The sequence below is a fragment of the Dipodomys spectabilis genome, unplaced genomic scaffold, assembly GCF_019054845.1.
Source record: "Dipodomys spectabilis isolate Male_0828 unplaced genomic scaffold, ASM1905484v1 ptg000073l, whole genome shotgun sequence".
NCBI classification, from domain to species: Eukaryota; Metazoa; Chordata; class Mammalia; order Rodentia; family Heteromyidae; genus Dipodomys; species Dipodomys spectabilis.
This window is the reverse complement of record NW_024870750.1, coordinates 7,819,162-7,845,000: the sequence shown is the minus strand read 5'-3', so window position 1 is coordinate 7,845,000 and position 25,839 is coordinate 7,819,162. Positions and strand designations below refer to the sequence as shown.

Here is a 25,839-nt window from a genome sequence, read left to right as displayed (position 1 = left end):
TCTCTGAGAGTTCAGTGTAGGGGTACTCAAAGATGAAAGTGCACCCCACCACTTGAAGGCAGACATGGATGTGACCAGAGGGGCCATAGGTAGAATGCAAGTGTGTTTGTAAGTCCTATGTATGGTGAGCTGGGCATTGGTGGCTCACACTGGTAACCCTAACTGCTCAGGAAGCTGAGAAGAGAGAATCGCAGTTCAAAACCAGCCAGGGCAGATAAACGTCAAGAGTCTTATCACCAATTAACCAGCAAAAAGCTAGAAGTAGATATGGCTCAAGTGGTAAAGCATCAACCTTGAGGAAAAAGCTCAGACACTGAGTTGATGCCCCAGGACCAGCACAGAAAGAGAAAAGGAGAAAGGGAAAGAGAGGAAGGGAGGAAGGAAGGAAGAGAAGGAAGGGAAAGGAGGAAGGAAAGGAGGGAGGGAGAGAGGCAGAGGGGAGAAAGGGAGAGGAGAGAGAGAGAAAGAGGAGGGAAAGAGGAAGGGGAAGGAGAGAGAGGGAGAGAGAGGGAGAGAGGAGGGAGAGAGGAGGGAGGGAACCAACTTTAGCATTTACTTTGCATTGTTGTTTATTAGAATATTTTCAACTAAAAGATGAAATCCCAACAGAATTCCCAATGATTTAGATTATGGCTGATTTTTATTTTCTTCTTTTTGCTTATGTGCATGTTTACTATTTCAAATGATAAATGCATTATTTATCAGGCAAAGAATGCTACTTTTTTATTTTATGAGAAGCCAGTGCAACAAGTAAGGCGTTATATTTGTCAGGATCAAGTCTTCAGTCCATGTGCCCCAGAACCTGTCCATCTATTCCTCATACAGAAAAATGACAGAAACAAAGTGTTAGAAAAGTCCCCTGGTGCCGGTGGCTCATGCCCAGAATCCTAGCTACTCAGGAGGCTGAGATCTGAGGATCACAGTTCAAGGCCAGCCTGGACAGAAACATTCCAGCCTGGACAGAAACATTCGTAAGACTCTTTATCTATAATCACTCTCTCTCTCTCTCTCTCTCTCTCTCTCTCTCTCTCTCTCTCTCTCTCTCTCTCTCCAGAAATGGAGCTATGGCTCAAGTGGTAGAGTGCTACAAAAAAAAAGCTCAGAGACAGCACCCAGTTTAAGCCTCAGGACCAGTACAAAATAAAATAAAATCCTCTGAGTTTGTCAAGAATTTCTAGAACCTGCTCCCAGAAGGCCTTGTGGTGACTCAATGGATCTTTCATTCTCTCACACTACGACAGTCTCTGTGGTGGCGCTGCCGTCTTCAGGAGGTTGAAGGAGTGGCCCTCCAGCACGGCCTCACCATTTCCCCAGGGGCACCTCCTTTGTTCTTTCTCCTTTTCCTCAACTGCACTTCGTTATTTATGGTTATTTATGGGCTCTCAGGCATTCTGAAGGCGCTCCCTTTGTCTGTGGAGATGGAGCTATTCCCAGCTACCAACGCTCATTAACCTTGACCTGCTCTCCAGCTCACACTAGACAGTAGTGACACACTGGCAGTAATTTTCTTCATCTTTTTCCCATTAACTTTTCCTAACCCTGTGACTTGTCCTGTACTCATTTTTTTTGTCTAGACGGCATGGTGCAAAATCCCCATATCAAGTAATTTTTATCTTGCTGGTACTGAGATTTGAATTCAGACCCTCACACTTCCAGACTAGATTTTTTTTTTTCTGGTTATTTTGTAGATATAGTCTGGAGGACTTTGCTGCTTCGGCTGGCCTTGAATCTTGAGCCTCTCCAGATCTCAGCTTCCTGAAAAGCTAGGATTACAGATCTGAGCCACCAGCATTCACTGTATCATCTCCTTCCAACACTTGATTCTTTCAATGACCACCCCAAAGGCTATCAGCACCCTAACTGGGAAAAACAACACATGGTAATTTTCAGGCAAGGATGCCTCTGAACTCAAAACAAAGCTGTGCCACTCAGCAAATACCAGCCAAGTTGCCAGGCAACCACTTACACCATGATGACAGCACCCTGGGGCTCTGCAGCCACTGCCCCAGCCTTCCTTGGCCTTGACCAAGGCCCAGATGCTCTGAACTGCAGTTGACTCCTCTGTAGAAGGAAAATGATTTTTTTTTTTTTTTTGCCAGTTCTGGGGCTTGAACTCAGGGCCTAGGCACTGTCCCTGAGCTTATTTTGCTCAAGGCTAGCACTCTACCACTTGACCCACAGAGCTACTTCTGGCTTTTTTTGTTTATGTGTACCGAGGAATTGAACCCAGGACTTCAAGCATGCTAAGCAAGCACTCAACCACTAAGCCAGATTCCTAGCCCCCATAATGTTTCTTACACCTAGATTGTTGGAATTGAATGAAAAGAAAAAGGAAGTGCAAGTACCAACTACAAATATAACTAGGCTTTTGGTTTTGTTGTATCCTTTTCGGGGGAGCGGTAGGGGGGGCTGCCTAAGGATTGAACTCAGGCCCAGGGCGCTATCCCTGAGCTTTATTATTCAAAGCTAGCACTAGACCACTTGAGCCATAGTTCTACTTGCAGCTTTTTTTGTGTGTGCTTCATTGGAGATAACAGCCACCTGGACTTTCCTGTCCAGGCTGACTTCAAATGGTGATCCTTAGATCTCAGACTCCTGAGTATCTAGGATTACAGGCATGAGTCGCCAGCACTACAACTAACTCTGAGTGCTCATTACAAGACATGCATGTACACTAGTATATGAATGGTAGTTAACTTGAAACAAACCTACAGGGAAGAGTAAGCCCAGGGCTAGGATATAGCTCAGTGGCAAAGTGCTTGCCTAGCAAGTAAAATGTTCTGGGTTTGGGCCCTAGTACCAAAAGAGAAAGAAAAAAAAAAAGTAAGCCCATTAAACCTAGGATTTCCTGTGCTTTTTTTTTTTTCCCCCTGGTTGTGGGGCTTGAACTCTGGGCCTGGGCGCTGTCCCTCAGCTCTTCAGCTCAAGGCAAGTGCTCTACCACTTGAGCCACAGGGCCACTTCCAGTTTTCTGGTGGTTAATTGGAGACAAAAAAAAAAAGTCTCACAGACTTTTCTGCCCGGGCTGGCTTTGAACCTCATTCCTCAGATCTCAGCCTCCTGAGTACCTAGGATTATACAGACGTGAGCCACCAGTGCCTGGCTCTGTGCATCATTTTTTAACCAGGGGAAAAATGAAAAGCTAGTCATGATACAAAAACCAAGAGTGCAAAGAAAATCTTTTTTTTTGGTTGGTCGTGGGGCTTGAACTCTGGGCCTGGGCGCTGTCTCTACGCTCCTCAGCTCAAGGTAAGCTTGAGCCACAGTACCACTTCCGGTTTTCTAGTGGTATATTGGAGATCAGAGTCTCAGGGGCTTTCCTGCCCGGGCTGGCTTTGAACTGTGATCCTCAGATCTCAGCCTCTTGAGTAGCTAGGATTACAGGTGTGAGCCACCAGAACCCGGCTCAAAGAAAATCTTAAGAAGACTTCCAAAGTCACAGTGGAGGTCCCAAAGGCTCCCTCAGAGGCGGTATCACCACTCACATGATGTACCAAAAACAGTCAAAATTACACACAAAACAGAGTACTGACTGCTATGGGTTGGGAATAGTGAGAATGGAGCTTGAGAATGGGGCTTGAACTCAGGGCCTGGGGACTGTCCCTGAGCTTTCATGCTCAAAGCTAGTGTTCTACCACTTAAGCCACAGCTCTACTTCTGGCTTTTTGGTGGTTATTTGGAGATAAAACTTTCACATATTTTTCCTGTCCCAGGCTGGCTTTGATGATCCATATATCTCAGCCTCCAGAGTAGCTAGGATTATAGATGTGAGCCACCAGCACTGCACTCAGCTCTAGAGTTTTTCTGTTTGTTTTTAAATGCTAAGAGAAACTTTTTCAACTGATAATCATAAATCAAATGATAGGAAAGGGGGGAAAAAAACTCATTTCTTGACACATGACCCCAAAATGTGTATATGTGTAAGTGTGTGTGTGTGTGTGTGTGTGTGTGTGTGTGTGTGTGTGTGTGTGTGTGTGTGTGTGTGTGTGTGTGTGTGTGTGTGTGTATGTGTCCTATGCATTCATTCTCAAAAAGCTCCTGGAGAAAATACTCTAACAAAATAAAGTAAACCAAGAAAGAGAAAAGGAAATACTCCACCAAAAGAGAATCGTAAACTAAAAATGAGAGAAACAAGCTGGTCTCAAAAGCAGGAGAAATAAAATGACCCTCCCAGCACGACTATGAGGAGTGAGCTGGGACAGATGAATGAAAGCAGGACTTGAGAATAGGAAAGAGAGGCCTGCGTGCTGACCATGTGAGGCGAGAGGCCGGCGGCCACAGTCAGAGGAATTCAAAGAACAGATTCTGAACTCAGAGCAGCTCAAAGACAATGTTCCCAGTGTGGGTCTCGGAAACTTCTGCTAAGTTTTCTTCTCCATTCATTCTAAGATTCCGGGGCTTGCAAAACATATCCACCCCTGTAGGGGGATTCAGAGAAGGTTTGATGGAAAAGAGAAAGGAGGAGCTGCCATCAATGATTTCACTTTTCTAAGGAAAATAAGAGGTGAGGTCATCTCTGGGAAAGAGGAGTGAGGGCAGGGCGGAGGGCTGGAGAAATGACAGCTCCATCCAGAATAGGAACCAACCAATCAGAGAAGCAGAAAAAGATTGGGAGTCCAGCGCAACCTGGCTATGAATGGGCCCCATTTGCACTGGATCCCCTCGCCCAGACCTTCTGGTACTCAGGTAGGAGTGGTCAGCTGTTGGTAACTTAATATAATCCAGTTAACATGTTTGGATTCAGTGGTTCACACTTATAATCCCAACTACTCAAGAGGTAGAGACTGGGAGAATGGGGATTCCAGAGGAAAAAGTTAGATTCATCCCAATAAGCAAGCCAGACACAATGGGATACTTGTAATCCCGGCTATGTGGGAAAAATAAGTGAAAGGATCACAGGTCAACTTTGACAAGGAAGGAAGGGAGGGAGGGAAGAAAGGAGGGAGGGAGGGAGGGAGGGAAGGAGGGGGCAGCCAAGCACAGTGGCTCACATCTGGAATCCACTCAGGAGGCTGAGATCTGAGGATCGAAGTTCAAAGCCAGCCCAAGCAGGAAAGTCCGTGAGGCTCTTATCTCCAATAAATCACCATAAAACCGGAAGTGACGCTGTGGTTCAAGTGGTAGAGCGCTGGCCTTGAGCTGAAGAGCTGAGGGGCAGTCCCCAGGCCGAGGTCAAGCCCCACAACCGACAGAGAGAGAGAGAGAGAGAGAGAGAGAGAGAGAGAGAGAGAAGAAAGAGGAAGAAAAAGAAAGGAAAAGAGAGAAATCACCTGAAAAATAATTAAAATAAAAAAGGATGGGGGGAGGGAAGTATAAGGTCCCCCTCAAAAAAGAAAAAAATCAGCTACCAAAAATAAATCCTCTAACCACACATAGATACAATAAGACATGTTTGAGAATGTTTCTAACCTGAAAAAAAAAAAGGATCAAACAAATACTGTAATCCCACTGGCAAATAAATGGATAATCTGTAGCTACTACACGTAAACACAGGACAATTATTCCTCAGCCAAAGCCTGAGTGAAGGCCAAGACCATCAGGAATGTATAAACAGTCCAGTATTACCTCGAGGAAGGCTAAAGAAGGCTTGAGCTATAGCGTCACTTCCACACTTCACGATTTCAAATACATGCATACAGGTGCAGGAGAGAGCGGCAGTGCGCAAGAAGAGATTCATCAATCTGGGAATGTGGCTCAGTGGTAGAGTGCTGGCCTAGCATGCATGAAGCCCTGGGTTCAATTCCTCAGTACCACAAAAACAGAAAAGGCTGGAAGTGGCTCTGTGGCTCAAATAGTAGAGTGCTAGCCTTGAGCAAAAGAAGCTCAGGGACAGGGCCCAGGCCCTTGAGTTCAAGCGCCAGAACTAAGAAAGAAAGAAGGAAAGAGGGAAAGAGGGAAGGAGGGAAGGAGAGAAGGAGGGAGGGAAGGAAGGAAGGAAGGAAGCAAGGAAGGAAGCAAGGAAGGAAGGAAGGAAGGAAGGAAGGAAGGAAGGAAGGAAGGAAGGAAGGAAGGAAGGAAGGAAGGAAGGAAGGAAGGAAGGAACTCATCAAACTCAGAGAGCCGAGGCAGGGGCTGAGAGGGGAACCGCAGCTGGGCAGTCACCATCCTCTAAGCAAAGAGAACATTATAAGGATGTACTTTGAAACATTTTTACTTTAAGACTGGGCATGGTAGTGCACACCTGTAATTCCAGCTCCTGGGGATGAAGCATTAGTAAAAACAAAAGGGCTCAGGACATGGCTCAGGAACTTGCCTAGCAAGTATTACAATACAGTATGTTCCATCCCAGATAACAGAACCTTCCAGAGGCCAGCATCTCCCCTTCCCTATCCACCCTGTCCCAGCCTGGTAACCAGCATTCTGTAATCTCCATGTAGGTAACTTTGACATTTTTAGAATCCTTATGTGAGATTCGGTGATGCTTGTCTTTCTCTATTTAGGTTATTTCACTTTGCACAATGCCCTCTAGGTTCATCCACGTCTCAAATGTCAAGAATTTCTTATACTGCTAGGGAGTGAACCTTGGGCCTTGTTCATGCTCTACAAGAACTCAGCCCAGAGCTGTTTGTCCAGCCCAATTACAGTATTAAGGCTGTTTACTATTCCACTATGTGTACACACTTTTTCTGTAGCCATTCACCTGGTGATGGATGCTCGGTTGATTCCACGCCTTGGCTATTGTGAGTCATGCTGTAGTGGGTGTGGGAAGGCAGGCAACTCTGCCACGCCCTGATTTCAATTGTGTTGGGTATGTACCCAGAAAGGGCATGATAGGTCCCGTAGGAATTCCATTGTCCAGGTTTTCCATAGGGGCTATAGTAATTTACAACACACCCAACAACAGGAAAGGTTCCTCTTGCTCCACACATTCCCTTAGCTCTCATCTTTATCCAACACTTATCTCTCCTCTTTCTGCCCATTACCAGTCTAACAGGTGTGACATGGTAACTAAATGTGGATGTAAGTCTCATTTCCCTGATGCATCCGACAATGAGGGGGTGGTGAGCGTTTTTCTCATCTATCCGTTGGCTGTACATCTTTCTTTGTGAAAAAATATATTCAGGTTGTTGACCTTTTTTTTTTTTTTTAAGAGTTTTCTCTTGATTCAGTACATTGAGTTTCTTATACCTTTGGGGATGACCATACATAGTTCAAGGCCACCCCTGGAAAAAGTGAAAAATAAAGCAAAAAAGGGACGAGACATGACCCAAGGGGCAGAGCACTTCAAGTGAGTGACTTTAAGTTTAATCCCTACCACTGCCAAATTATAGTAATAATAATTACCAAATAAAAAGAAAAATGGAGGGCTGGGAAGGTGACTCAGTGGTAAAGCGCTTGCCTTGCATGCCTGAGGCCCTGGGTTTGATTCCTCAGTACCATATAACAAAAAGAAAAAAGCCAGAAGTGGCACTGTGGCTCAAGTAGTAGAGCTTTAGCCTTGAGCTGAAGAGCTGAGGGACAGCGCCCAGGCCAAGAGTTCAGGGACCATGACTGGACCCCCAAAAAAAAAGAAAAAGAAAGAAAAACGGAATTGAGGTTCTTGGGCGAGTGTTTGAATAGACTGAAGAAAAAAAGAATTTGGGGAGAGGAGGGGAAGGGAGGGAAGGGGAGGGGAAGGGAAGGGAGGAAACTAGATATGGCTTAAATATCTTCCGGAATGTAGTTTAAGGCAAAATGTCAACCTGTACTTGTAAATGATTCATGTGCCCTCCCCTTCCCCCCTCCCCCTTGAGTTTCAGTTTGAAGAGACACTCTAGTACCAGGCGATGCAGAACAGAGGGGCTTGGGGGATGAAGGCAAGAGGTCAGGCTGAGCTGTGCTCACAGTGGCTGTATATACTAGCATTCGGGGGGAAGTGACAGTAGTGCTTGGGGAAGTGTAACACACCTGTCTGAGTGTTCTTGCATGAGCTATTATGTTCTCATTCTCTCTCTCCCTCTCTCTCTCTCTCTCTCTCCTACCCTCCCTCTCGTTGAAATTCTAACACTAGTCTCTCTAACATATTTGAAAGAAAATGAAAACTGGAATGTCTGACAGCAAATGACAGCCAACAATATGCTGGCTGTTACAAGGAGAAGTTTGTTTCTGAACTGAACTATTCCTCTAGAAAACATATTTGCCCATTTTGGTGGCAGCTGTGAAGATGCTTTCACACTCAGAAATTCATTTCCTAGTGGGGCACCCATGGCTCATGCCTGTAATCCTAGCTACTGAGGAGGCTGAGATCTGAGGATCACGGTTCAAAGCCAGCCGGGGCAGAAAAGTCCATGAGACTCTTATCTCCAATAAACCACTAGAAAACCGGAAGTGGTGCTGTGGCTCAAGTGGTAGAGCACTGGCCTTGAGCTGAAGAGCACAGGGACAGCGCCCAGGCCCAGAGTTCAACCCCATGACCGACAAAAATAAAAAAGAAATTCATTTCCTATTAACAGACATGTGCTTTATCCCTTCGTCCTGTTAGAGCCCCACTTTATCCTGCTTTTATGGGCACAGGCATGGGCACAGGCACTAGCTACTGCTTGGCCCATTCTTTAACTGGGTTCCCTTACAAAGGAAATGAACAAAATCACCCTTCCCAGATAAGGGCTTGTTTTCTAATGACCATGAGCCACCAGAACCCAGCTAACTACTCTTAACTATGAAGGGAAAAGACTGAACTCCAAAGGCCACACCAACCTCATTCAAACACCCTGGAGCCAGGCATGGGTGGCTCACACCTGTAATCCTAGCTACTCAGGAAGCTGAGATCTGAGGATCACGATTCGAAGCCAGCCAGAGCATGGAAAGTCCTGTTAGACTCTTATCTTCAGTTAACCACTCAAAACCCAGAAGTGATACTGTGACTCAAGTGGTAGGGCGCTAGCCTTGAGCACAGTGCCCAGGTCCTGAGTTCAAGTCCCACAACTGACAAAAAAAAACCTCACCTTCTCTTCCAGAACTTCCTTCCTTTCTGAAAATTTCTCTCAAACAAGAGTAATTCACACTTTGCTCTCTGGTTAGTCTCTCTGGGTTCAGCCACTTAGCCACTCAACCTAGGAAAATGAAAGAAAAGTCATTTTCCTCCTTAAATTAATTATATTTTCTACATAAAAGTATTCAGATGCACTGGTGGCTCACACCTGTAATCCTTGCTACTCAGGAGGCTGAGATCTGAGGATTACGGTTCAAAGCCATCTGGAGCAGAAAAGTTTGAGATTCTTATCTCCACTTAACCACCAGAAAGCTGTAATGGTACTGTGGCTCAAAGTGGTTAAGTGCTAGCCTTATAGCAAAAAAGCTTAGAGACAGCCCCCAGGCCCAGAGTTCAAGCCGAAAGAAAGAAAGAAAGAAAGAAAGAAAGAAAGAAGGAAGGAAGGAAGGAAGGAAGGAAGGAAGGAAGGAAGGAAGGAAGGAAGGAAGGAAGGAAGGAAGGAAGGAAGGAAGGAAGGAAGGAAGGAAGGGAAAGAAAGAAAGAAGGAAGGAAGGAAGAGAGAGGGGGAAGGAAGGAAGGAAAGGAGGGAGGGAGGGAGAAAGGAAGGGAGGGAGAGAGAGACAGACAGACAGAGAGAGAGAGAGAGAGAGAAATCATGATCTAAATTCTTGGATAGTTTGCAAGCTCCAGATGAGCCAGTTACTCATTTGTTCAACAAATACCAAATACCAGTCCAGTGCCTATACTTGCCAGGCCTCACAGCAGGCACTGAGGCCCAAAAATGCATGAGTGAGAAATAAATGATTTATTTACAGGGAGAGGAACAGAGAGCTCAGGGAGCATGAAGAGCAGTAACTAACTGCCCGAGGGAGTTCAACAAGCTTAAGGTTTGTCCTAACCGGCAAAAAAGCAAAAGGAAGAGCAATACCATCTCTCTACCCTCAAGCCTCCCCTCCCCTGGCTAAAGCGGCAGGACCTAGCAAAGTACAATGGCTAGTCATTAAAAAGTGCAAAAGTGAGTTTTCCCCTCAAAATAGGAAATTGTGCTAGTCCTGGGGCTTTAACTCAAGGACTAGCACTGTCCCTGAGCTTCTTCTGCTCAAAGCTAGCACTCTCCCACTTGAGCCACAGCACCATGTCCAGCTTTTCTGAGTCGTTTACTGGAGATAAGAGTCTAATGGACTTTTCTGCCCCAGGTAGCTTCAAACCGCAATCCTCAGCTCTCACCCTCCTAAAGAGCTAAGATTACAGGTCTGAGCCACCAGTGCCGAGCTACATTTATTTTTCTACAAATTGAAATACACATTTCATTTACTTTGAAGAAAATGTCTATAGAGTGTGCCTAGAAAAGTACCTCTCTTTTTTGTGCTGGTTCTATGGCTTGAACTCAGGGCCTCACGCTTTTGCTTGATCTTTTTTCTCAAGGCTGGTGTTCTATCACTTGAGCCACACCTCCATTTCTGACTTTTTTTTTTTTTGGTCAGTTGTGGGGCTTGAACTCAGGGCCTAGGGACTGCCCCTCAGCCTCTTTGTGCTCTACGAATTGAGCCACGGCTCCACTTGCTGGTTTTGAGTGGTTGATTGGAGGTAAGAGTCTCACAGTCATTTTTTTGCCTGGGCCAGCTTTGAACCACAATCCTTAGATCTCAGCCTCCTGAGCAGCTAGGATTACAGGCTTGAGCCACCAGCACCAGACATTTCTGGCTTTTTGCTGGTTTAACAGTGATAAGAGTCTCATGGACTTTTCTGCTCAGCCTGGCTTTGAACCTTGACCTTCAAATCTCAACCTCTCAAATATCAAGGATTACAAATGTGAGCCAACAGAGCCTGGATTAAAGTAACTTTTAATGTTATAGAAAATTAAAAACAGCCGGGCGCTGGTGGCTCAAGCCACCAGCAGTGGCTCAAAGTGGTAGTGCACTAGCCTTGAGCTGAAGAGCTCAGGGACAGGGCTCAGGCCAAGTTCAGGCCCCACGATCAACAAAATAAAATAAAACTGTCTAAGTGTTTTCCAAAAACTAGAATTAGAAAAGAACAGCAAGAATTAGTCTCCTACATCTCAAGAAGACCAGAAAAATGAGCTCCGTTATTGTTTACCCTTTGTTTCTTATTTGTCAGTAATTCACGCAGGAAGTAGTACAGTGTGACCTGCAGTTCTGGGAACTGTGCCTGGGCAGTCAGCAAGGCTAAATTGGATTCCTTCCCCATCTCACTGGGTTCCATTGTTACCTGTGTGCTCCAGGTCCCGCAGAGTACACCAAATGACTGAGTTGTACGACAGGAGCTTCCAGGAGGGCCAGAATGGCAACTAGCCAGCAGTAACAATGATCCAGGCCCAAGGGGCTGTAATATGACCCAGTGTGACATCAAAACCCAGCCTGTGGCTGGGTGCTTCCCCTCCAGCCCTACACTACTCAAAGCCAGCCCAGCCCAGCCCAGCCCAGCCCAGCCCAGCCCAGCCCAGCCCAGCCCAGCCCAGCCCAGGGAGGTAACTGGTCTCAGGAGAAAGCAACACCAGAGCGCAGAATTGTCGCTGAACTTGTGGTTTAGCTGGCCTGAGTTCTAGTCCTCCTCTGGTCCTAAACTTAGAAAATGTGTGTCATTCCCTGAGCCCCAGTTTTTTTCATCTATAGCCTAAGGGTAGGGCTAGATGCCCCTTACATGCCCTTCTAATTAGATAAATCTAGCCATTTATGGTGTTAGAAAGGCAGCACACAGAGTGCACAAGAGTAAACACAATCATCTCACTAACATTTTGTGTGTGTGTGTGTGCCACTATTGGGCTTGAATTCAGAGCTTCAAGCGCACCTTTGGCTTTTTCACTCAGGCTGGTGCTCTACTTCTTGAGTCACAGCTCCACTTCCAGCTTTTTGGTAGCTAATTAAAAGTCTCATGGGTTTTTCTTTTCCAATGTGGCTTTGAACTAAAAACCTCAAATCTCAGCCTGCTGAGTAGCTAAGATTACAGGCATGAGCCACCAGTGGCCTGATTGGCTAAATTTTTATCTTCCTTTAAACACCTGCCGTGAAGAAAAAAGCTGTTCTTGGCTCTAGATCAGGCACTTTGAAAAGCACTGACTACTCACTCAGGCCTGCTAACACCCAAAGAGGAACTAAATTCAGGAGAAAAACCTGGCCTCCATGACTCCATTTTCTATCTGTGTCCTTTGCTCTGAGCCATTCTCTCCCACAGGATTTCCCAGCCATCTTGCGGTGTGGCCAGGACTGATGGATCCACCATGACTTTCTTTTTTTTTTTTTTTTGCGGGGGGGGGGTCCGGTAATGGGGCCTGAACTCTAGGCCTGGACGCTGTCCCTCAGCTCTTCAGCTCAAGGCTAGCACTCTACCACTTGAGCCACAGCGCCACTTCCGGCTTTTTTCTTTTTGCTTATGTGGTGCTGAGGAATCGAACCCAGGGCCTCGAGCATGCAAGGCAAGTGCTCTACCACTGAGCCACCTTCCCAGCCCTCCACCATGACTTTCTAATTGGAAGTAGACTCCTGCCTGCCCACCCTGAGATAATGAAGAGCCAGGGCACGTCTGTGATTCAGCCAGACCACACCCAGTACCAGGAGAGTTTAATAATTATGCACCCAGACGTCTTCCTGGCGATTCCTGTCTATCCTCACTTCTATGTGTACCCAAAAGATGAGCTTCCTTCGCCTCTCCCCTCATATCTGTGCTGCATGCTAAAGCTTCCCCCTGCCCTTCATCACCACTCATTCTTCATTTGGCAGCTCGGGCAAGTGGCTAGATGGTGGAAGACCTTAGAGTTCTGTCTCTCCTAAAACTCGAGTTACACAGTCACTAGACTGTTCTCAGTTGTGACAAATCTTCAGCCTGGCTGGTTATGGCGATGAGGGCAGAGCATGTGAGGGAACTGGGCCCTCTGGTTGGTGCTGAAGGACAAGCAGCCAAGCTCTCTCCACAGACACAGCTGTGAGCCTCCCCTCCACCCCTTCCCCCCCACCCCACCCCCCCCCCCCCCCCCCGGTACTCCTGGGGCTCTGCTCAGCTCAAACCTGCATCGAATGGGAAAGTTCAGAGCGCAGACTGCAAAGAAGTCTCTGACAGATTAGAAAGTAGGAAATATTGTTTTCCTTATCTTAAAAAACAATCATCCCCCCTTTTTTTTTCCTCAAAGTGGAAAAAAAAATAAAAGTACCTAAAAAGTAACAGCTCAGGGCACTAGTGGCTCACACCTGTAATCTCAAAAGCTAAAGAACCAATGTCAAAGCTCTGAGTTCAAGTTCTAGGATCAGAAAAATAAATGAATAATGAATATATAAATAAATAAATATCTGAACACTCCCGAGGCTCCCCATAGTGTACTTGGCATTGGAGAGTCTGCCAAGATTTTGGTTCACTCTACCTCTTTATCCCTGTCACTCAACAAAGGCCCCAAGTCACCCCATTCGCTTTACTCCCAACTCCTCTATCACAGTCCTGTCCTGAGCACCCTTTTTCCCTACCCTAGTTAGCTTCAGCTCCCCAGATGGGTAGGGGTAAAAGATCTGAGGTAACTTCCCTCTGTTTACACACACACACACACACACACACACACACACACACACACACACACACACACACACACCCGTGTAGCCTACACTCAAACTCAGCATCCCCACGACCACTCCCCCATCTGTTAGATCTCTGGGTCTGAGGCCTCATGAGATAACTTGTTCTCATTAGGATCCTGCTACCTCTGGTCTTGGTTAGCTGATTGGGCTCTTCTGAACACAACCCTTCTCTGTTGGAAGCCAGGTCATTTCACTGACACAGCACAAACAGTCCCTTCAGCCTGCCCCATCATGGCTTTGGTAATCAACTACACTCCCTTCTCCTCTCATCCTAGATAGCTGACCTTCCTCCCTACGGTCTACCACAAGGCCCGCTTTCTCCATCAGCTGACTTATCCTTCATATTCCAGGTTTGCTTTGTCTGGGGTGGTCTAGCAGAGGGCAGACAATCACACTAAACTTCCCGTGAACAGCTTGCTTTCATCCCCCAGGCTAGATCCACCCCTAACTCTCCACTGAGCCATCTCCCACACCAACCACTCCCTGACACCGTGATCTATTTTTATCATTTCAAAACAGTTCACCCAGAGTGTGTGCAGCTCACTAGTAGAAGTTTCTGTATTTTAAGAAGTATAAATAATGGTGCATTTATATTTTAGTACAGAAGAATTCAGATTCTTCAAATTCAATGCTTTTGTGGGGAAGGAAATTTACCATCTAATTTTTTTTTAATATTCCTAGCCTTGATTTACTGGCATTGCCTTAAATCAAGAACACAATGATGCTTATCTCTACAATAGCATAAGGATACTCTGAGGCTGTGCTCCCTCCCAAGAGATTACAAACCATAAACAAAAAAAATCATAGGTTTTCGATACATTCATGTTATTAGTAGTAGCTCAGATTGAGCATCTGGAATGCTGGATCTAGTTCCTCTCCATTAAATACAATATGAGTGCTGCAGAGGTCACTGTATTCCTCAGTCATGCCAGAAAACAAGTAGAGAAAGTGAAAGATACAGATCTATAGCCAAGACCCACAAAGAGTGTTATTGTCAGCGGTGACAGTAAGTGCTAGCAATAAGTTTGGAACGACAGCTATGGCCAATACCTGAGGGATGATTTGGAACTGGAATGGCCCTCTCGGCCATGTTAGGCTCAGTCCCCAGCTTGGAGATATTGAGACGTGATAGAAACATTAAAAGGTGGTGCCTGAAGACGGGCACTGGTGCTCAAGCCTGTAATCCTAACTACTCAGGTCTGAGGATCTCGGTTCAAAGCCAGCCCAGGCAGGAAAAGTCCATGAGACTCTTATCTCCAATAAACAACTCAGAAAACCGGAAGCGGCGCTGTGGCTCAAGTGATAGAGCACTAGGTGAAAAGCTGAGGGACAGTGTCCAGGCACAGAGTTCAAGTCCCACAACCAACAACAACAACAACAAAAAAAAAAAACTATAGACATATCTACAAGCCTGAAAAACACTCACTCACTGATAATCTAAAACTAATTATAATCTCTCCAATGCCATATAGGCTCAACATGTTTTGCCTTTTCCATTTACTGAAATTGATTCTACTTGTAATAACTCATTATAAAATGCAACAAAATATTCACAAAAAGTAATTTTGATTCCAAATGTCAAAAGACCAAACTCTGCTCAAAAAGATTCCTGTACAAATGGAACTCGTGGAATGCAGAGAATTCCTGAGGCAGAACAAACTAAACATGTTATGATAAGATCACAGTGTCTGTCCACTCCTAGATCCAGTGCAAATGTAAGCATCCAGCCTAAAGCCACTGCATACATGGTAGTGAAAACAGGAAATAGAATGCTATTTTTTTTTAATTTAAAAAAGAATAGCTTTCACCTGTAATCATAGCTAGTCAGGAAGCTGAGAACTGAGGATCACAGTTTGATGCCAACCTGGAGAGAAAAGCCTTCATACTCCATTTCCCATTAACCAGTAAAATATAGAACTGGAAGCATAGCTCAAGAGGTGGTATACCAGTTGTAAAGAAGCAAGCTAGCAATCAAGTAGACCTCCTATGTTCAAGCCTCAATACCCATTACAAGAAAGGAAAAAAGAAGTTATACAGAATGGAATTATGTTAAGATATCAGTTGTTGGCTGGGAATGCGGCTTAGTGGCAGAGTGCTTGCCTAGCATGCATGAAGCCCTGGGTTCGATTCCTCAGTACCACATATACAGAAAATGGCAGAAGTGGTGATGTGGCTCAAGTGGTAGAGTGCTAGCCTTGGGCAAAAAAAAACACAGGAACAATGCCCAGGCTCTGAGTTCAAGCCCCAGGACTGGCATGAAAAAAAAAAATCAATTGTTTCTATCTTGCCTTGACTGTGTAATAAAAATGGCAATGAAGAAACACATGTAGCATATTTACCAAGTAACACTTAATTCATGATGAAATAGTGCTTACTATAAACTGTGCATTTTATAGTCTCTATGTCATAAGATCTATAAAATTGTTGTGCATGAATATTAATAATGTCACCAATTTATAGATTAAGCCAAGAAGGAAGAGAAACACATTTTCCCAAGTGGCTCAGATAGAGAAAGCCTCAAATAGCATCCTGTCTCAACCTCTGTTTCATGTAATGCCAACATAAAAGTTCATTTTTAATTTAATGTATTACTAAGTTTTACTAAAGCTTTTATTTAAGCTTCTAATGTACTCTTCCAAGAGTATCAACATATGTTTTTAATTACCAGTGACAAAATTTCTTTGACTCACTAAATACATGGAGTATGCTTAAAGGTGTTTTTGGGGGGAAGGGTGACTTAAAATCATCTTTACTATCCATTACTGCGCCAATCTGTAATTAAAACCATGAATGAAGCCAGGTGCCAGTGGCTGATGCCTGTAATCCTAGCTACTCAGGAGGCTGAGATCTGAGGATCATGCTTCAAAGCGAGACAGGGCAGATAAATCCAAGAGACTCTTATCTCCAATTAACTAGCAAAAAAAGGTTGAGGTATGGCTTGAGTGGTAGAGCACCAGCCTTGAACAAAAAAGTCAAGCAAGCCGGGCACTGGTGGTTCACACCTGTAATCCTAGCTACTCAGGAGGCTGAGATCTGAGGATCATGGTTCAAAGCCAGCCCAGGCAGGAAAGTCTATGAGACTCTTACCTCCAGTTAACCACCAGAAAACCGGAAGTGGTACTATGGCTCAAAAGGTAGAGCTCTAGCCTTGAGCTGAAGAGCTGAGGGACAGCGCCAGGCCCAAAGTTCAAGCCCCACGACTGACCAAAAAAAGAAAAGAAAGAAAGAAAAGAAAAAAGAAAGAAAAGTCCATGAGACTCTAATCTGCAATTAACCACCAAACATCTGGAAGTGGAGCTGTGGCTCAAGTAGTAGAGCAAAAAAGCTCAGAGATAGAATCCAGGCCATGACTTCAAGTCCTAGGACCAGCACAAAAATAAGAAAAGAACTGTGCTTTTTGTTTTTTGATTTCTAGTAGTTTCTGCAGAGCCACAGCACTGAGGCTATGAGAGGCTTATGTTTCCTGGAGTCCTGGGTAAGTGGTGTGCAAACCATTGGACATGCACATACTCTTTGATGTACAAGACCCACTCACTGGGGAAAGACATTAGCAAATTGTTATTTTGATTCTTGCATAGCATCAAATACAGGAGATACTAACTTCTTCAGATAATCAGGCAATCCTAGCCCCATGGCAGGCCTGTTAGAGAATAGCAGCCCATGCAGGTCTGCACATGGAACAGGTCAAGGAGACTTAGACACGTTGGCCCTCAAGATACAGAGTGACAATCATGTTCCCATGTGTAACTATCCAAAGACACCAGGTGTGGCCAATGCAAATGGCCCAGACTGTAAAGCACACAAAGCCACACCTGAGACAGTTATGAAGGGACCTGGCAGGGAATCAGAGTTACACAGACACAGAGATTAAGAAAAGAATGAAATCCATGCAGAGGAAATCACAGCCATTCACTGGGAAAGATAAATATGCCTCCATGATCCCAATCTCCATGGCTTAAAAACCATGCTCCATTTGTTTAAGACCAGAGTCCTGTTATATCACCCAGACTGACTGGAACACACAATTTCCCACCTCAACCTCTTGAATAACTGGGATTGCAGGTGAGTGCTACCATGCTACCAAAAGTCTCACTGACTTTTAACAATAACCACGCAAGTCCAGAGAAGGCTGAATAGTGACACTTTTACAACAATGAATATTTTCAGAGGCATTCTGTGACTTTCACTCAGGATATTACAATGTGAAGATAATCTCATTTCTATTTCAGTGATTGCCTGAATCCCCACTATGGCAAAGTACAAATGTGTGGAAACAAATCCACTGCATCTCAGCAGGAAAAATAAAACTGCTCAGAAATTTTCTGTTTGAACAAACCGTTCCACCAAAAAAAATGCTCTTGCCAAACTTTTGACCTATTCTTGCTAAACTTCCCAGTTCTTGGCAGGGATCAGTAATAAAGTTAAAAAGTGAAGTTTCATCTAGAAATCATAGTTCTCCTTCAAACTAACCTTCTAAGTTGGAGCTCATTTTTCTCTACAAATTGTAAGGGACTGTTGTTTTTTTTCTATATGAAAACAATCACAGGTACCATGTTTTCTTTCCCTGAAGATTTCCCATAACCTATTTATACAGCTGGATGTTTTCCAAGCCCCAAACATAAATTTATTAGCAAAAGTGGCTGTGCTGTTTTGTGGTGACTGACAATTTGGGTTGGGTTTTTCTGTTATCCCCAGGGAAAAATCAATCGCCCAGCAAATTAATGAGGATTTTCATCCTCAGAGACCTACAATCAAAACTTATTCTGGTCTTGATCGGTCTATTTCTGGCTCTGAGTGGCTGTTAATGCTCAAAAGCAGGTCTGTGGGTTGAAATACCAGGCTTAGCACCCAGGGACAGCAGGTTCTGATTCTTTTCAGCCTTTTACTGACTCAGTGGGAAGCTCTGAGCAAGTCCATACTATATTATCTTAGTCTTTCCTACCAGAAAAGATGATTTCCAACTCAATCAAAAGGAACACATGCCAGGCACTGGTGGATCACGCCTGTAATCCTAAGTACCAGGAGGCTGAGATCTGAGGATCATGGTTCAAAGAACAAATTACACAGGATTCTAGATACTCACACACAGGGAGACCCAAAGAGGATACTCTTAGGAGAGAATCACAAAGGTGCAATGACTAAGTGCCTCTTCATATTTATATAAAATAATACACATACTGAAACAAACTGCAAAGATATGGAAACAAAAGACTTTGGGTTTAGCGGGGGGGGGGGGGGGGGGGGGGGGGGGGGGGGGAGGGGGGGGGGCGTCTGGGAAGGTGGCTCAGTGGTAGAGTGCTTGCCTTGCATGCATGAGGCCCTGGGTTTGATTCCTCAGTATCACATAAGCAGAAAAAGCCAAAAGTGGGGCTGGGAAGGTGGCTCAGTGGTAGAGCGCTTGCCTTGCATGCCTGAGGCCCTGGGTTCGATTCCTCAGCCCCACATAAGCAAAAAGAAAAAAGCCGGAAGTGGCGCTGTGGCTCAGGTGGTAGAGCGCTAGCCTTGAGCTGAAGAGCTGAGGGACAGTGCCCAGGCCCAGAGTTCAGGCCCCACGACTGGACCCAAAAAAAAAAAAAAAAAAAAAAAGCCAAAAGTGGCACTGAGGCTCAAGTGGTAGGATGCTAGCCTTGAGCTGAGGGGCAGAGCTCAGGCCCAGAGTTCAGGCTCACAACCGACAAAAAAAGAAAATACTTTTTTTAATTCATGTTTTTCTTTCTCTAATGATCTGTATTCTTGACCTTATAGCTGATATAGTCACGTGCCTATCTGTGGTAGGGTGCAGGGGGCACAGACTTAGAGGAAAAGGGGTGAAAAGAGCAGCAATGGAGCACACTAGACATGGATGAAAGTGAACTATACAACTCATGGGTGGAGATGGGAAGGAGGGAATGGAAGAGAGTGAGGGAGCAGATGACACTGCAGGAAAGGAAATGTGCTCATTACCTGATGCGTGTTAACGTAACCCTCTGTATATCACCTCAATAACAATAAAGTAAACCTTAAAAAAAAAAAGCCAGCCTAGGCAGGGAAGTCCGTGAGAATCTTTTTTTTTTTTTTTTTGGGGGGGGGTCTAGTCGTGGGCCTGAACTCTGGATCTGGGCGCTGCCCCTCAGCTCTTCAGCTCAAGGCTAGCGCTCTATCACTTGAGCCACAGCACCATTTCTGGCTTTTTGCTTTTTTGCTTATGTGGTGCTAAGGAATCGAACCCAGGGCCTCAAGCATGCAAGGCAAGTGCTCTACCACTGAGCCACCTTCCCAGCCCTACGTGAGAATCTTATCTCCCATTAGCCACCAGAAAATCAAAAGTAGTGCTGTGGCTCAAAGTGGTAGAGTACTGACCTTGAACAAAAGAGCACAGGGACAGCACCAAGGCCCCAAGTTCAAACCTCATGACCAACCAAAAAAGAAAACACTATTATGGAGTTTTTGTTGTTGTTTCTGTTTGGTCACAGGTCTTCAACTGTAGCCCTGGGTGCTGTCCCTCAGCTCTTCAGTTCAAGGCTAGCACTCTACCGGGACACTACTTTTTGCCCAGGCTGGCCTGGAACCATGATCTTCCTATCTCCACCTTCCCAGGAGGGGGTAGTGCACTATCAAACCTGTCCTACAATCAAGTAAGTTTTAAGCAAGCAACTCTATCCATCCATAGCCAGCAAATCCACACTTGAATCTATATGAAACAGAGCCCTGCCTCCCAGTGCACTTAGGAACTTTGAGAAGAGCATGCTGCAGCTGAAATGATAATGGGATGTACTTCCTAAGGCTCTGAAGGCAGTATACTCTGTGCATTGTGGAACCCTCATGATCAGGAACCTCTAAGGGCTTGAAGGATCTCACAGGGCCTTCAGGGCCTTTGCCACCAAAAAGACTTGCCATGTAACCAGCTCTTGTTCTACCTTAAATCCCAAAGCCTAGCCAGTCAGATTTCCACAATGAGAAAATGTAGACAATCCAGACACAATGAGTGAATCCCCTTAGGAAATCCTATTGGAGAGAAGGAGGCAGGAGTACTCAACAAGACATTACAGGCTCACACCTGTAACCCTAACTACTCAGGAGGCTGAGATCTGAGGATCACAGTTCAAATGCCAACCCAAGCAGGAAAATCCATGAGACTGATCTCCAATTAACTACCAAAATCCCAGAAGTAGAGCTGTGGCTCAAACGGTAGAGCACTAGCCCTGAGCATAAAAGCTCAGGGAGAGCTCTGAATTCAAGACCCAGGACTGACACGTGCACATACAGACACATACACACACACAGACACAGACACACACACACACACACACACACACCAACATGGATAATCTTTGTTGGATAAACAAAGAACAAATGCTTATATACTAGTCTGTCTGGGGCTTAAAGATGTGCATCCTACCAAGAGAAGAAGAAAACAATTTGACATCTCAAAGTGGCTTCTCTTGATGAGAGTGTCTGAGTTCACTCTTCTTGCTTTTTCTCTCCTGCAGTGTCAGTCCTCAGGAGTGCTGATTCTTTACCATCTCGGTGAACAATGTCCCCATCTGTGAATCCACAGAAGCAAGGAGATGGCCCGAGTACATCCTTTCCACCCTAAACTCAACTCTCCTTTGGAAGAAGGAAGTGACAAGGTTGGAAGAGAACCCTGAAATGTAGTCTTTATCAATGTGACCTTTAAATGGACCTCTATAACTCTGAAGGGCATTGCAAATCATCTTTACACTACAGGAAGGCAGAAAGGTTTGCTCTGTGAACCTGTTCTCTGGTTTGGGGGTAGTTTTGTTTGTTTGATTTTTGTGGGTTTCCTCGGGGAATTTGCTGGGTATCAAACTCAGGTCCAAGCATGCCAGGCAACTGTTCTACCACTCAGTTTCACCCCAACCCTTGTCTTTTTTTGTATCTACATCATACCCTATATTACTACTAGACCTGAGGCTCATAACTAAATAAGATTCTTTAATAGTGACACTAGAAAGGGTCATTTTTATCTACATGCCCATGAAAAGAATAAATACAAGTTTGCACAATTTTGTAAGAACTCAAACAGCTAACAAGATTTCCTTAAACATTTTGTTCCCTTAATTTTTATCATTGAAGCCAGTTATATGGCAAGAAATCCAAGGAAAAGAAGAATTTCAAAACTGCTGAGGTTAATCCTAAGAAAACATAAGAAAATAAAATAAAATGGGCTGAGAAGGTGGCTCAGTGGTAGAGCGCTTGCCTTGCATGTATGAGGCCCTGTGCTGGATTCCTCAGCACCACATAAGCAAAAAGAAAAAAAGCTGGAAGTGGCGCTGTGGCTCAAGTGGTAGAGCGCTAGCCTCGAGCTGAAGAGCTGAGGGACAGTGCCCAGGCCCAGAGTTCAGGCCCCACGACCGGATCCCCTCCCCCCCCCAAAAAAAAAGAAAAGAAAAAAAGCAGGCCAGCCGCTGGTAGCTCACACCTACCTAACCACTCAGGAGGCTAAGATCTGAGGATCGAGGTTTAAAGCCAACCAGGGCAGGAAAGTCCATAAGACTCTTTATTTTTGGCAGTCGTGGGGTTTGAACTCTAAGCCTGAGTGCTGTCCCTCAGCTCTTCACCTCAAGGCTAACACTTTACCACTTGAGCCACAGTGCCACTTCCAGTTTTCTGGTGGTTTATTGGAGATTAGAGTCTCACGGACTTACCTGCCCTGGTTGGCTTTGAATCTCAATCCTCAGATCTCAGCCTCCTGAGTAGCTAGGATTACCACCAGTGCCCAGCCCCATGAGACTCTTCTCTCCAATAAACTACTTTGAAAAGGCCAAAAGTAGTGCTATGGCTCAAGTGGTAGAATGCTAGCCTTGATCAGAAGCAGCTCAGGGACAGTGCCCAGGTTCTGAGTTAAAGACCCAGAACTATTAAAAAAAATATTTTTTTTTTAAAAGGAGCTTGTTTTAAAACTGCTTCTATACTATAGGGGCTAGGAAGGTGGCTCAGTGGTAGTGTGCTTGCCTTGAATGCATGAAGCCCTGGGTTCGATTCCTCAGCACCACAAAAGCAGAAAAAGCCGGAAGTGGTACAGTGGCAGCCTTGAGCTGAATGACTGAGGGACAGCACCCAGGCTCAGAGGGAGGGAGGGAGAGGGAGGGAGGGAGGGAGGGAGGGAGAGGGAGAGGGAGAGAGGAGGGGAGAGGAGGGAGGGGAGAGGGGGGAGAGAGAGAGAGAAAGAGAATGAGCGCATGCGCTTCTATATTGATAAGTCAACAAAATTTTTGTTTTCCCTTTGAGATTACTTAGAAAATCCCCTAGGATTTTTGTTGTTTCTTTAAAAAGAAGTTACAGCAAATAAGCTCAAAATGTTTCTTGTTTCTAAAAATAAACACTTTTTTGTTGTACTGAGAGTGTTCATTTGGAGCCTTCTGCTTGGTAGGCAGGTACTCTCCCACTTGAGACACACACCCCCAGCCCTTTGTGTTCTTATTTCGGGCTTCCCTCATAGCTGGGGTACTAAGTATATACCACCAAGACCAGCTTTCATTGGTTGGGATGGGACTTCACTAACTTTTTTCTCCAGCTGGCTTCAAACCAAAATCATTCTGATTTTTAGCTACAGCATTTTCTTTGAAAAAAAAAATCTCAATTCTAAAGTTGAAACCACTTAGGAAATGAGTTAGACGGCAATCTTTTCTTTCTTTTGTTTTTTTTCCTTTCGTGTGTGTGTGTGTGTGTGTGTGTGTGTGTGTGTGTGTGTGTGTGTGTGTGTGTGTGTGTGTGTGTGTGTGTGTGTACGCGTGTGTTCCCAGAGGTTGAACTCAGGACTAAGCACTGTCCATGAGCTTTTTTGGTCAAGGCTAAGGCTCTACCGCTTGCATCTTGATCCTCAGATCTCAGCCTCCTGAATAGCTAAAAGGCTACAGGCATAAGCCATGGTGCAATCTTTTTTTCTTTTTGTCAGTTGTGGGGCTTGAACTCTGGGCCTAAGCACTGTCCCTGAGCTCTTCAGCTCAAGGCTAGCGCTCTACTACTTGAACCACAAAGCACTTCCAGTTTTCCAGTGGTTAACTGGAGTCTCAAGGTCGTTTCTGCCTGGGCTGGCTTTGAAACCAGATCCTCAGACCTCAGCCTCCTGAGTAGCTAGGATTACAGGTGTGAGCCATCAGTGCCTAGCCTAAAGGTATTTTTTGAAACATGTATGTCCTCCTATACAATTATAAAAAGGTTTTTAAAATTTTAAATGGAAACCCAAATGTCAATGGCTCACACCTGTAAGTAGCTAGAATTCTAGCTACTCAGGCTAAGATCTGAGGATTGCAGTTCACAGCCAGTCCAGTTCAAAGGCATGCAGAAAATCCATGAGCTCCCTTTTTTCCAATTAACCACCCAAAATGCCAAAAGTGGAGCTGTAGCACAAGCGGTAGAGTGCCAGCCTTTAGCACAATAGATCAGGGACACCAGCTAGGCCCTGAGTTCAAGCCCACGAATGGTGCAAAAAAAAAAAATTAAAATGAACAAAATGAGCCAGGCGCCAGTGGCTCATGCCTATAATCCTAGCTACTCAGGACTGAGATCTGAGGATCACCATTCAAAGCCAGCCCAGGTAGGAAAGTCTGTAAGACTTTCAATTAACCATGAGAAAAGACTCCAATTAACCAGGAGAAAACTGGAAGTAGTGCTGTGGCTCAAGTGATAGAGTGCTAGCTTTGAGCTGAAGAGCTCAGGGACACTGCCCAGATTTCAAGCCCCACAACCGACCAAAAAATAAAAATAAAAAATAAAAAAAAAAGAGCTGGCATCAGTGGCTCACGTCTGTAATCCTAAATACACAGGAGACTGAGATCTGCGATCTGCAGATAGCAGTTCAAAACCAGCCCAGGCAGAAAAGTCCCTGAGACTCTTTTCTTCAATTAACCAGCAAAAAAAAAAAAAAAGCTAGACATGGAGTTGTGGCTTATGATAGAGCATCAACATTGAGTACGCAAAGCTAAAGGACAGCACCCACGCCCAAAATTCAAGCCCTAGTACTGACACACAGAAAAATACCCCCCCCCCCAAAATCTCAATACCAGCAATTGAAAGCTTATTGGGGAAAGGCTATCAAGAAGGGGCACAAATAGAGGGAGGAAGGCTGAACAAATACAGACACTGTAGCCAAAATACATTATGTAAAGCCTGAACCACTAGCTTGAAAGTGAGGGTGGGAGGGGGAAATGGAGAAGAAGATGAAGGGATGACACTGATCCAGATGCACTGTACTCTACCACTACTCTACACAGCACCACTTCAGCTTTTTCTGTGATTTAAATTGAGATTCAGAGTCTCACAGACTTTGTTACCTGGGTTGGCTTTGAACCTTGACCCTCACATCTGTCTCCTGAGTAACTAAGATTACAGGTGTGAGCCATGGGGACCTGGCGCGTGAAGTGTTTTAGAAACTGTCTTTGCTTATGGGCCAACCAGCATGGCGGCTCTTTAATAGGGATCCTTTGCTTGAAAATCAGACTTTCAAGCAACTGAAAATTAAAAAATGTCTCTGTTTTTTTTTCAACAGATTTGGTGTCTTAAAGAGGAGATCCAGCCGGGTGCCGGTGGCTAACGCCTGTAATTCTAACTACCCAGGAGGCTGAGATCTGAGGATGGTGGTTCAAAGCCAGCCCAGGCAGGATCGTCCTTGAGACTCTTATCTCCAATAAATCACTAGAAAACCGGAAGTGGCGCTGTGGCTCAAGTGGTAGAGCACTCGCCTTGAGCTGAGGAGCTGCGCTCAGACAGTGTTCCAGCCCCATGAAGGACAAAAAAAAAAAAAAGAGGAGATCCTCCCATCAACCCTGTTCTCCTAGGACCAGGCCTGAGGGATGGCAACTTTGTTTCCTGAATTTCTATACTACAGAACTTTCTCACCTAAAGAGAAACAAGCAGAATTGTTCCTCAGAATTTCCCTAAGGAAACACAGTGGCAAATTCTGCAGACACAATTTAAGATCTGATAGGAGGTCTTCTCATCTTAGTAGAAGAGAATGTACTGTTTGCTTAAAAAAAAAAAAAAAAAAAAAGACCTGGTGGTCACTTGTAAGCAAAGACTCCATCAGAAACTAATCAGGCCTTGAAATTAAAAATCTTTAGGTAGGCCAGGCGCCAGTGGCTCACTCCTGTAATCGTAGCTACTCAGAAGGCTGAAATCGGAGGATTGAAGTTCAAAGCCTGCCAGGCAGGAAAGTCTATGAGACTCTTATCTCCAATAAACCACCAGAAAACCAGAAGTGGCACTGTGGCTCAAGTGGTAGGGCGCTGCCTTGAGCTGAAGAGCTGAGGGACAGTGCCCAAGCCTAGAGTTCAAGCCCCACGACTGACAAAACAAACAAACAAACAAAAAAAACCTTTATGTAGTACAACTATGTATGAAAATGGT

General features: G+C 45.0%; 1 long non-coding RNA gene across 2 annotated transcripts in view; it reads left to right on the top strand.

The window, feature by feature from the left end:
• The window catches only part of LOC122110051, a 28,522-nt gene extending 3,456 nt beyond the window's left edge, over positions 1 to 25,066 (top strand). Inside the window, exons 1-3 of one of the 2 annotated variants that reach the window (XR_006147804.1) lie at positions 20,039 to 20,105; positions 20,961 to 21,101; positions 24,983 to 25,066. This is a non-coding gene — a long non-coding RNA (uncharacterized LOC122110051). Of the gene's footprint in view, positions 1 to 20,038; positions 20,106 to 20,960; positions 21,102 to 24,982 lie in introns of those variants that run through there. The other variant, XR_006147803.1, reaches the window with a different exon arrangement.
• The last annotated feature ends 773 nt before the right edge of the window (positions 25,067 to 25,839 follow it).